This window comes from Suricata suricatta, chromosome 3 (genome assembly GCF_006229205.1).
Source record: "Suricata suricatta isolate VVHF042 chromosome 3, meerkat_22Aug2017_6uvM2_HiC, whole genome shotgun sequence".
In the NCBI taxonomy this organism is placed as follows: domain Eukaryota; kingdom Metazoa; phylum Chordata; class Mammalia; order Carnivora; family Herpestidae; genus Suricata; species Suricata suricatta.
The window spans coordinates 4,452,180-4,461,725 of record NC_043702.1 but is presented as its reverse complement, the minus strand read 5'-3'; positions in this window follow the sequence as shown (position 1 = coordinate 4,461,725).

The following is a 9,546-nucleotide window of genomic DNA, read 5'->3' as shown; positions in this document are numbered from 1 at the left end:
TTCTGGATACTAAGTGTGTACGCAGTTCGTACGTACTGTCACCGAGTCCTAGATGGGGCCGTCCAGGCTGCCACCACCCTGTGCTCCCCCCACATGCTGTATTCTAAACATTTTAGAATCATTTTGCACGAGAGCAAGAGATTTCTTTTGCCATTAGGCTTTTGCCTCTGGAGTTAACATGTCCATACTTTTTGCTGCGCGAAGCGTTAAGGCAGCGCGGTGACAGGCAGGCGCGTGGCCCCTGTGTTCTGTAGCCCACGTAGAGTCCACGGGTGGTTTTGAGCTGTGTTTTCTCTCCGCGTAACCTTTTAAAATCCGACTCTGAGACACTGAATTTCCGGTTCCTTCTTTTTCTTACTGGCTGTTCCATTCTTTGCAGATACGGACGCAGGTAACTATCCATTTCCTTCACGGCAGAACTTGTCTTGTTGGAGGAGAGAGGCGAGACCCAGCTTCGCACTGTAGTGTCCCTGGCCGCCTCGTTCTGTGTGTCACCCGGTTTTGTTCCATTCCGTCCTTCGATTTCAGTTGAACATTCCACCCTGTTCTGTCCCTTAGATGTCTTCGTAGCAGCAGTGCTCAGTAGCCTCCTGTGTCTCCTGTAACACCTGTTCTGGCATTTAGCTCTCGTCCTCGGTCCCGTGGGTAACCATGCAGAAGAGTCCGGGAGGCTGGCGTTCCGGGGCCATTCAGGGCTCTGCCCTCCTTGTGCAGAACTCCACCACCCGGTCACCACAGCCTCGTGGCCACTGCAGGGAAAGACCCGCTTTTCCATTGTTCACGGGGAGAGGAGGGCTTAGGGCGATGGGTGGGCCAGGCTGCTGGGTGGGGATCGGAGGGAAGGCGGGCGGCGGTCTGATGGAGAGCGGGTGCACGTGCTAGAAAACGGCATGGTTTGGAGACGGGGGAGGGGGTGGTGGGGTGGTGGGGGCAAGGAGAGAAGGTTCCAGGTCTTTCTGACTTCTTCCTGGGATCTGTGCCTTGGCTGTGCTGGTGTTGGATTTGTTCCTTGGTGTCTTGAGTGTGGAATTTAGTCGTTTTGATTCCACGTGGAGAGTCGGAACATTTTTCTTGGGCTTTCTGCTTCCTCGCTGGGTTGGGCGCTGTGAGGGTGAGTGACCCCAGTGCCGAGGGACTGGCTGCCTGACCCACACGATCTCTCCTCTGGTAAATCTGCCTGCACTCTCCTTAGATGCTCCGGTTTCCGCGGGAACCTGGTGAGGCCCCTGGTCCTGCTGCTGGCGCTCTGGCATTGGGCTCGGCGTCCCGTGTGCTCAGTGTGGGAGTCGGAGCCGAGGACGCTGTCCCCATCCCACACGGCGCTGTTCTGCCACTGTGGCTTCTGCCGCTTCCCCATTTGCCATTTTCCGTCTGTTCCATCGCATTCGGGCCTGTGGTGTCTTTGCCGGAAGCCCTTCTATTTTGTGAACATAAAGGCATTTTTCCTGCATGTTCATGCTTCGACAAAAGTAGTAAAAATTGTACCCAGTGGGGTGACTTAAACCATGGTCTCTAATGAACCCACTGTGTTCCCACGTTTTACTCTACTGAAATTCCATGGCATCGCATACACATTTAAAAATGGTGGTTTGAAAGGGTCAGGGCAGGAGTGACTGCACCAAGGGCACTTCTGCCCTCACCGCAACATCTCCCTGACCCCCCTCCAGCGGGGCCTGTGCCCAGGGCCTCCCGGACCAGGGAAAGGACTGGCAGTGATCTTCTCTCCCAACTTGCAGGGCTCAGCATGCCCACCTGTGCTCTCACGTGGCCCCGGGTCACAGCGGGAGCTGCCACATGCGCCCTGGGGACGTGCGTCCGGGCCTCTGGCTGCGGAAGGAACTGGTGGCCGGTGCCGCCGTGTCCCTGGAGCTCCAGAGGCCCCAGTGAATCTGTGCCTCCCAGGGGCTGCCTGCGTGTGCCTTCTGGTGGCCACGTCCCTGCCGCCCATGCAGGGAGCCCAGGGAGCCGACCCCCACTTCCTGTCCACGTGCCCAGCCCAGTTCCGGAGCAGCAGGAGAATCGGGTTGTTTCTGAGGGGACAGACCAGGGGAGCCTGGGCTTCTCGCTGTCTGGCGACACTGAGGTCCTTCCTCGCCACCAGGGAGCCCGCGCCTGGGCAGTGGTCATGGCTCTTCTCCTAACACTGAGTGTTTCCGAGTGCTTCCTCTAGAAGCTTCACCTTCAGAATGTTCTGGAGTTGGGGTGTACTGACTTGTCAGCCGGGTTTGCTGGAGCGACGGAATCCCATCCTGCACGTGCCAGCGGCAGGGGAGGCCGATTGCCGCTCGGCGCCACCTCCCAGAGACCCCAGGGCAGGTTCCCGGGCAGCTAGCAGGCGATGGGCGTCTCCAGCGCCACGCTGGGGGCAGTGCCCTTTGAGGGAGCTGCGAGCCCCGTCCACGGCTTCTGATTTGTCCTTTTCCTCTGGTGACTGCTGGGTGACCAGCTGCCTCCCGCACGCGGCAGTGACTTCAGGCACGAGGCTTGTTGCTGCCCTCGCCTGGCCGTCCCCTGACTTAGTGTGTGAGTGTGCTTCAGCGTCTCTCCGGCCCGGCTCGGGGTCCACAGGTGGCTGGTGGTGTGCGGTGGCGAAGGCCTGCTGTTTTCGGACGAGCCCCCGGTTTCTAGAACACTCTGGTGCGGGATGACCCCAGACTTTCGCCGGAACGTACCCTGCATCAGACCGGTTGGGGCTGGGTCTCCGAGGGTAACAGCTGCTGGGTTTTATTGGTGTGATTCGTCCTCGCTGCTGTTTTACCCTCGTAGCAAAGAGAGTTGATATGATTTCAGAAATTCTAAAGATGCAGTTCAAATGAGGGATGGGTTTCGATATTGTGTGTTTTTTATATTAGGAAATTAGCAGTGCAGAGCTGGCCACCTCTGCAGGGGGCAGGGCTGCGAGTCCATCAGAGTAATGCAAAGAGTAAAATTTTGTGCAGGCAGATACCCGTTCGGGCATGTTCCTGTGCGTGTGTGTGCCTGTGTGTCTGAGTCCTAAGGCCGCCCCCACAAAGGACTACAAACTGAGTGGCTTCAGTCGGCAGAACTTGGTTGGCACAGCTTGCGGACCAGAAGCCTGAGATGCAGGGGTTGATGTGGCTGGTTCTTCCTGGAAGGCTCCCTCGGAGCACACGCCTGTTCTGTGCCGGGGCTGCTGATGGCGCCCTGTGTTCCTGGGCTTGGAGACCTGTCACTGCCATCTCTGTCCCTGCCGCGCACCTTCTTCCAGCGTCCGGGTCTCTGTGTCCAGATTTCCCGCCTCTCCCGGGGACGGTGGTCCCTGCGTGTAGGGTCGCCTCCCGTTCCCTGGGCTGCCCTCACCTTCCTCACAGCTGCCGAGACCCAGGCGGGGCCGGAGCACAGGTGGCGGGGCCAGGACTCGGCCCGCGCCTGGCGCTCCGCGTGTCCACACGCACAGTGTTGAGGCCGAAGCTGCAGTCGGCGCCGTGGGGCCTGCTCCCTCCTGGGGGGCAGAGGAGCGAGGGGGGACGCTGGCTGCTCTGGGGGGGCTCCCTGCCGCCTCCCTCACGGGTGAGAGGAGTGTCCGTGTGACCTTCACCCTCTGATGGGGATTTCACGGCTGCCATCCACCTCCAGTAAAAGGAAGCTGATGAAAATGACTCCTTTGCTGTCAGCGCCCTATTAATGGCCACTAATTAGAATCGTGAATGAGGTTTTGGGCTTGTAATTGGAGTTTCCACCTCATGTATGTGCTTCCTGTTCACGGCGCACCCCTCCCTCCCCGCCACAGACCTTGGTGACCGCCACATGGCATCCAACTCTCTCCCCTCGAAACTAAGAAACTGAAGAAGGAAGGAAACCCGGCTGTCCAGTGTTGGCGGGAACGTGACAGACACAGGGACCTGCCCTGAGTGCCTGCACCGTATCCCTGCTGGGCGGCTGTGGGCTGCGGCATCTGGAGTGACCGAGCTTTAGAAGGGAGTCCGTGCCCTGAGACCTGGGGTGCGTGACACCCCTGCCTTTTCTCCCTCATGCCGTGGGCCCTGCCGAGCCGCACACAGCAGACCTGCCTTCGGGCGGGGGTGCTGGGGACGGGCCCACGAGCTGAGACAGGACTCAGCTGCCCAGGGGATTGAGGGGGAGATTTTAAGGTCAGTGGAGACAGGCTTCAGAGTGTCCATGGCCCCTCCTTCCTGTGATTATAAAATTAATGGCTTTTAGCTAATCTTTCAAGGCCATACTGGAACAAGTCGGGGTGGAAGGTGCCATAGTGCCAGTCCCTGGCTGTGGGTGTCACGTGCAGAGGACGGCTCTGTGGCCACCGCCCCTGCAGCGGGCGCTTACCGGCGGTAAGGTCCCCGCGAGCCAGCTGCCCTCCCGCAGGACCCTGCCCTGCTTCCGTCTTGGGGCAGCAGATCCGTGTTCGGAGCACATGCATCTGAAGTGTTTTTTTAAATGAACGTTTACTTAGTTGCTTAGACACGAACCACGTGGTAAACACTTAGCCATATTTCCTGGGACACATGAAATGCATTTAGGTTGTCCACCCCCGGAACCGGCTCCAAGTCAAATAAACGTTAAAAAAAAATTTTGTCAGCTACCACTGCTCAGCAGATGTTATGGCTTGTTTCTAAACACGGCCTTTTGTGCTGTTCAACGTTCCAATGAGAAAAGTCTGTGAAATCTAATAAAAGCCGAGTAGCTTTGAAATCTAGCCACTTCAGTGTTTTCAACATAATTTTACCATGTTACTTGTAACCAAATGATTATGTGTACATGATAATTTTTTAGGGGGGATTATCTGTAAACCTTAAGGTCACGAGCAGCCTGCTGGTAGGTCGGTTTACTAGATCCAGCACAAGTCCGGTCTTTCACTTCCCAGGTTATCTCCGACCAGTCTCTGACGGTGGAAATACCGCTGAGCTCTCCTTTCTTCCGTCCGCCACACAGCCCGTTAATTCTGTTCTCTCCCAGCGATGACGCTCGGAGGCTCAGGTGATGTCCAGAGTAGGTGAAGGCTACTAACATTCCTAGTGGAGCCACCGAGAAACAATAAAAGAGCAGCATATTCTACATGCAAGAGAAAGCTGTAAAGTAAGAATATGGAGGGGGGTTGCCTTGGGGGCTCAGTCGGTGAAGCGTCTGACTTCAGCTCAGATCATGATCTCATGGTTTGTGGGTTCGAGCCGTGCGTCGGGCTCTGTGCTGTCAGCTCAGAGCCTGGAGCCTCTTCAGATTCTGTGTCTCCCCGCCTCTCTCTGCCCGTCCCCCACTCGCACTCTGTCTCTCTCTCTCTCTCTCTCTCTCTCTCTGCCTCAAAAATAAGTAAATATAGAAAACATGAGGTCATCATAGGTTTGGTATTGGGAGCCTTGGCAGGACAGCATATGTTTTAGAGTTGGTTGTCTGCAACTCAGAACACATCTTCTCATGTTGTGATTAATTCAGCAGGAAACTGCAGGTCTGCCCGGAGCCGGCACCTTCTAGAGAGGAGAGGGGCCTCCTGGACCAAGAGCTGTACCCCCTGCGCCAGCGATCAGCCTCCCTGAGCACGGGGGTGGGGAGGTGGCCTGCTGGCTTCTGCCTGGACAGGCCCCAGGGACCCCTGCAGCCCTTGAGGCTCACCTCTGCCGCGGGACTCGGGGCCTCCACGCAGTCCAGTGCGTGCTGTCAGCACAGCGTCTACCTTCCTGAGACCCCTCTTGACACTTCACGTTGTCACAAAACCATTTCCTTGGGAGGAAAGAGGCGAGGGGGGCTCAGAACGTTTCAGGTGCAGATAATTTTTTTCCTATGGAAATGGTAACACCAAGAGTGGTTTTTTTTTTAAGCTTTAAAGGCGTGGCCTTTGGGTTGCAAATGAGAACACAGTCACTGGGTGTGTCAAAGCTGACCCCCCCATCAGGTGCCTTCTCCCTGGTCCCCCGCTGCCTCTGTCTTGGACCTGGGGTCTTGTCCTGTCTTGGCAATTGACGCCCATCCCAGGGAATCCGAACGGCAGAACAGTCCAGAACCAGCCCGGTGGCTGCCTGCTCTGATCTAGAAACCACGGGTCCGTGTTCATGGTATCAGCCTAGACTCTTGGTTGGAAGGACCGACGGGATGACCGGCTTCGGTGAGCTGACGGGGAGCAGGGATGGATTTGCTCATGGACCGGGAGCAGCGGAGGGGCCGGACTTCGCTCTAGGAAGGCCCCGCTGATCCACGCAGGCTCGCCGGGAACTGCCTGTCCCACTTCTTGCTCCCGTGGGCTTCGTGCTCAGCTAGGTCTCCCCCTGGATGGCAAGCAGTCGTGGGTGGCCCCGTGACCACGGGACCCTTAGCGTTGGCAGGAGTCGGGGAGGAGAGTCGATAGGTTCCGTGGCCCCGGCTGGGGCTTAGACGTGGCTCCGGCTGCCTTGCTGGGGTCCCGGACTGTCCCTGTGTTATAACTGGTCCGGCCCATAGCCCTTCCCCCCTGACTCATGGGTCTGGTGTCTGGGCTGCGGTGTGACAGCCAGGTGCCCTGGAGGTGCCCAGGGCACTGCCGAGCTCACCCACCGCCGCCCCTGGCGAATCCCTGTCACTCCTACAGTGTGGCTTTGGCTCTGAACCTGGGGCTTTTCGGGCCCTGCGTTTCCTTCTTGATTTTCAAGGGCAGAAAACTTTGGAATTCCAGACATTTGTTCGAATCTTCACGTATCCGCTCTCAGAACCGTTTTCTCTCTCTCCCCCGCTCCCCATTGACCCCGCACTGTCCTGTCAACTCCCCACTTTTCCATCTGGAAAATGGGAGAGCTCACACACTTGTACCATTGCTCCAGGAGACCGGTCGGACCTGCAGGGTTGACAGACTTTCTGTGGGAGGTGGTGCAGAAAGGGAGAACACAAGGCTGGGCCAGCTTTGGGTCCGTTGCAAGGGGAAGGTGAGGGACACTGTGTTGGGGGCAGAGAGGAGGGGCCGGGAAGGAAGGCGGGGGCGGGGAGGCGCTCCCTGCGTGGTCAGGGGTCCAGGTGGAGAGATGCACACCCCAGAGGAGGCTGGGTGTGAATTTGAAAGTATAGAGCTCACATTTCAGTGGTGGTGCATTACAGATGGTGCGATCACCGTCATCTGCAGATCATGTGACATCCTGTGAGCCCACACTTACCTGGGCTTCTGGCTCTAAGTGTGAGCTCTCCTCCGGGTCCTGGCCAGCTCCTGGCGCAGGACTTGGTGGGAGGGAGAGGGAGGTAAAAGTTAGCAGAAAGAATTCCCTGGGGGAATCTGCGGCACCCAGATCTGCCCTGAACCGCCCTCCAGGTCACGTGTTCCTGCTGGAGGCGTGCACCTCCAGCCTGAGAGTGGAGCATCGCAGGAGCCACCCCCTGGGGTGTGTCCATGCGCCTGCCCCTGTGCACAGCTACCTGTGACCCACTGAAGATGACATTTTATAGGGTTCACGTGAGTTCACAGATGACTGAGCCAGGCCAGAGGCGGAAACCAGATTCTGCCTCAGAGTGGTGTGTTACCCATCTGGCCGGCTTCCTGGAGGCGGTGTGTTGGAAGACTCTGAGGCAGGAAGGGTAGGAGGCATGAGGAGGTGACGTTTGTCCTGGGTCTGGAAGCGGCTTGCACTCTGGTCACATGGCCCCGCGGAGCGCCGTGTGTGGCTGGCACATGTTACCCTTTTCTGAGCCTCCCAACCCCCACTTTTTTTTTTAAGTGTTTTGCTTGTCTTTAAAAATAACCTCACAAACAAACCTCACACGCGGACACACGCACGCACCCCCTGAGGGCGCCCAGGGGCAGCGCTTTGCGGGCTGCGCGCCAGGCCTCGCCCTGCGCTGGCCGCCTCCGGCTTCTCGGGGACGAAGGCTCCCCAGGATGGGGCAGGCCTGGGACGGGCCCCCTGGACTCCTTCCGCTGTTTCCTCGGGACTCTACCGGCTCCGGAGTCTCCAGAGAGAAGGTGGAATGTAGCGATCTGTGGACGCAGTGCAGGCCTGGGCCTGAGCCACGGCAGAGGTGAGATGGACTCTCCCGCAGGGCTCCCTCGCCCCTGCTCGCGCTGTCTTGCCCGTGAGCTCAAAGACTTGTTGGTTTTGTCAAGCTTCCTAAAAATAAATAAGCCAAGAAACCAACACCCACCAGGAAAGAAGACCACGGGCCACCGTGCCTGGGAGGTTTATGGCCTGGCCCTAACCGAGCGTGTGCGGACCGCTAACTCCGCAGAGCGTGGCGATGGCGTCAGCTGCGCAAAACGTGCAGCACCTCTTGGTTTCTCCGTGGGTCCCGTCTAACATGAGCAGCCTTTTTAATTTCTTGAAGCAGATCCCTGAGTGACGTGCAGAGGCTGGCGGTTGCGTATTTTAATGTAGAGTTTACGTGACGACAGATCACTCTTGGCTGAAAAGTTGTTTTCACGTGGATAACGCTAGTCGAGAAGTCTGAGGCACTGCGGGACCGGCTGCCAGCGCGCCAGGAGCTGGGGAGCCCCCTGCCCGCCCCCTCCCGCCCTCCAGCCCTCCACAGCCACGTCAGGCCCCGGGCAGGTTCACTGGTCCAGGAAGCCTCCTCGTTAAGTGTCCTAGGCGAGGAGTGTGCGCTCAGATCCGCAGCGTTCTCTGCACCTTTACCTTTTCTTTTTATTTAAAAAAAATTTTTTTAACGTTTATGTATTTTTGAGACAGAGTGCAAACAAGGGAGGGACAGAGATAGAGGGAGACACAGAATCTGAAGCAGGCTCCAGGCTCCGAGCTGTCAGCACAGAGCCTGACGTGGTGCTCGAACCCACAAACCATGAGATCATGACCTGAGCCAAAGTCAGATGCCCAACTGACTGAACCACCCAGGTGCCCCAACCTTTACCTTTTCTTAATGCTTCAAATAAATGTGCAAGGTTTTAAAAATAAGCTGTAAGTGTATTTTACCCCAAAGAAACAAACGTGGAAGACTAAATACACTTGGTTAGGCATCACCACACAGGCTGTGTGTGCTAGAATGCTCAGGCACGGTCCCAGCGGTGGGCTTTGGGGCATTTGCAATAAACGGTTTATTGCTAATTTGGCTGTAAGTCAGATTTTGCTGAGCAGGGTGCGTCATTATGTGACTGTTCTCTCTAGCCTGCAGATTCGGGATGGGCTCCCTGCCCCCACCCCTACCCCATCCACTCTGGGTTGGTGGGGGGGTCTGCACTTGCTCGTGGTGCCCAGCCCTGCCCATCCCACACCAAACCTGGCTCTTCCTACCCACTTCCTGTCCTGCCTGCTGCCCTTGACCGTCAGCTCCCTGAGGGCAGAGACTCCATCTCGTTCCCTTTATTCCCGGCGCTGATACTGTGCCTGGTACCCGGCGGGCCTGGCTCGCTGCTGGGGGTGGCTTAGAAGAGCACAGCCGGGTCCACCCGGTGCGAGGAGGAAACGCAGAATCGGCCAGGGAGCAAGTCCAACAAGTCCCGACGGAGCTGACGGACAGGACCACACCCAGCGACCCTCTAGCCCGCAGCTAGTAAGAACCAGAGAGAGTCCACCAGTGTAAATCGGATACGTTCTGTCGCTTTGTTCCTTTATCACTTGCTCACACGGAAGCCTGGCCTGAGATCAGAAACACACCTCGGGCTTAGGT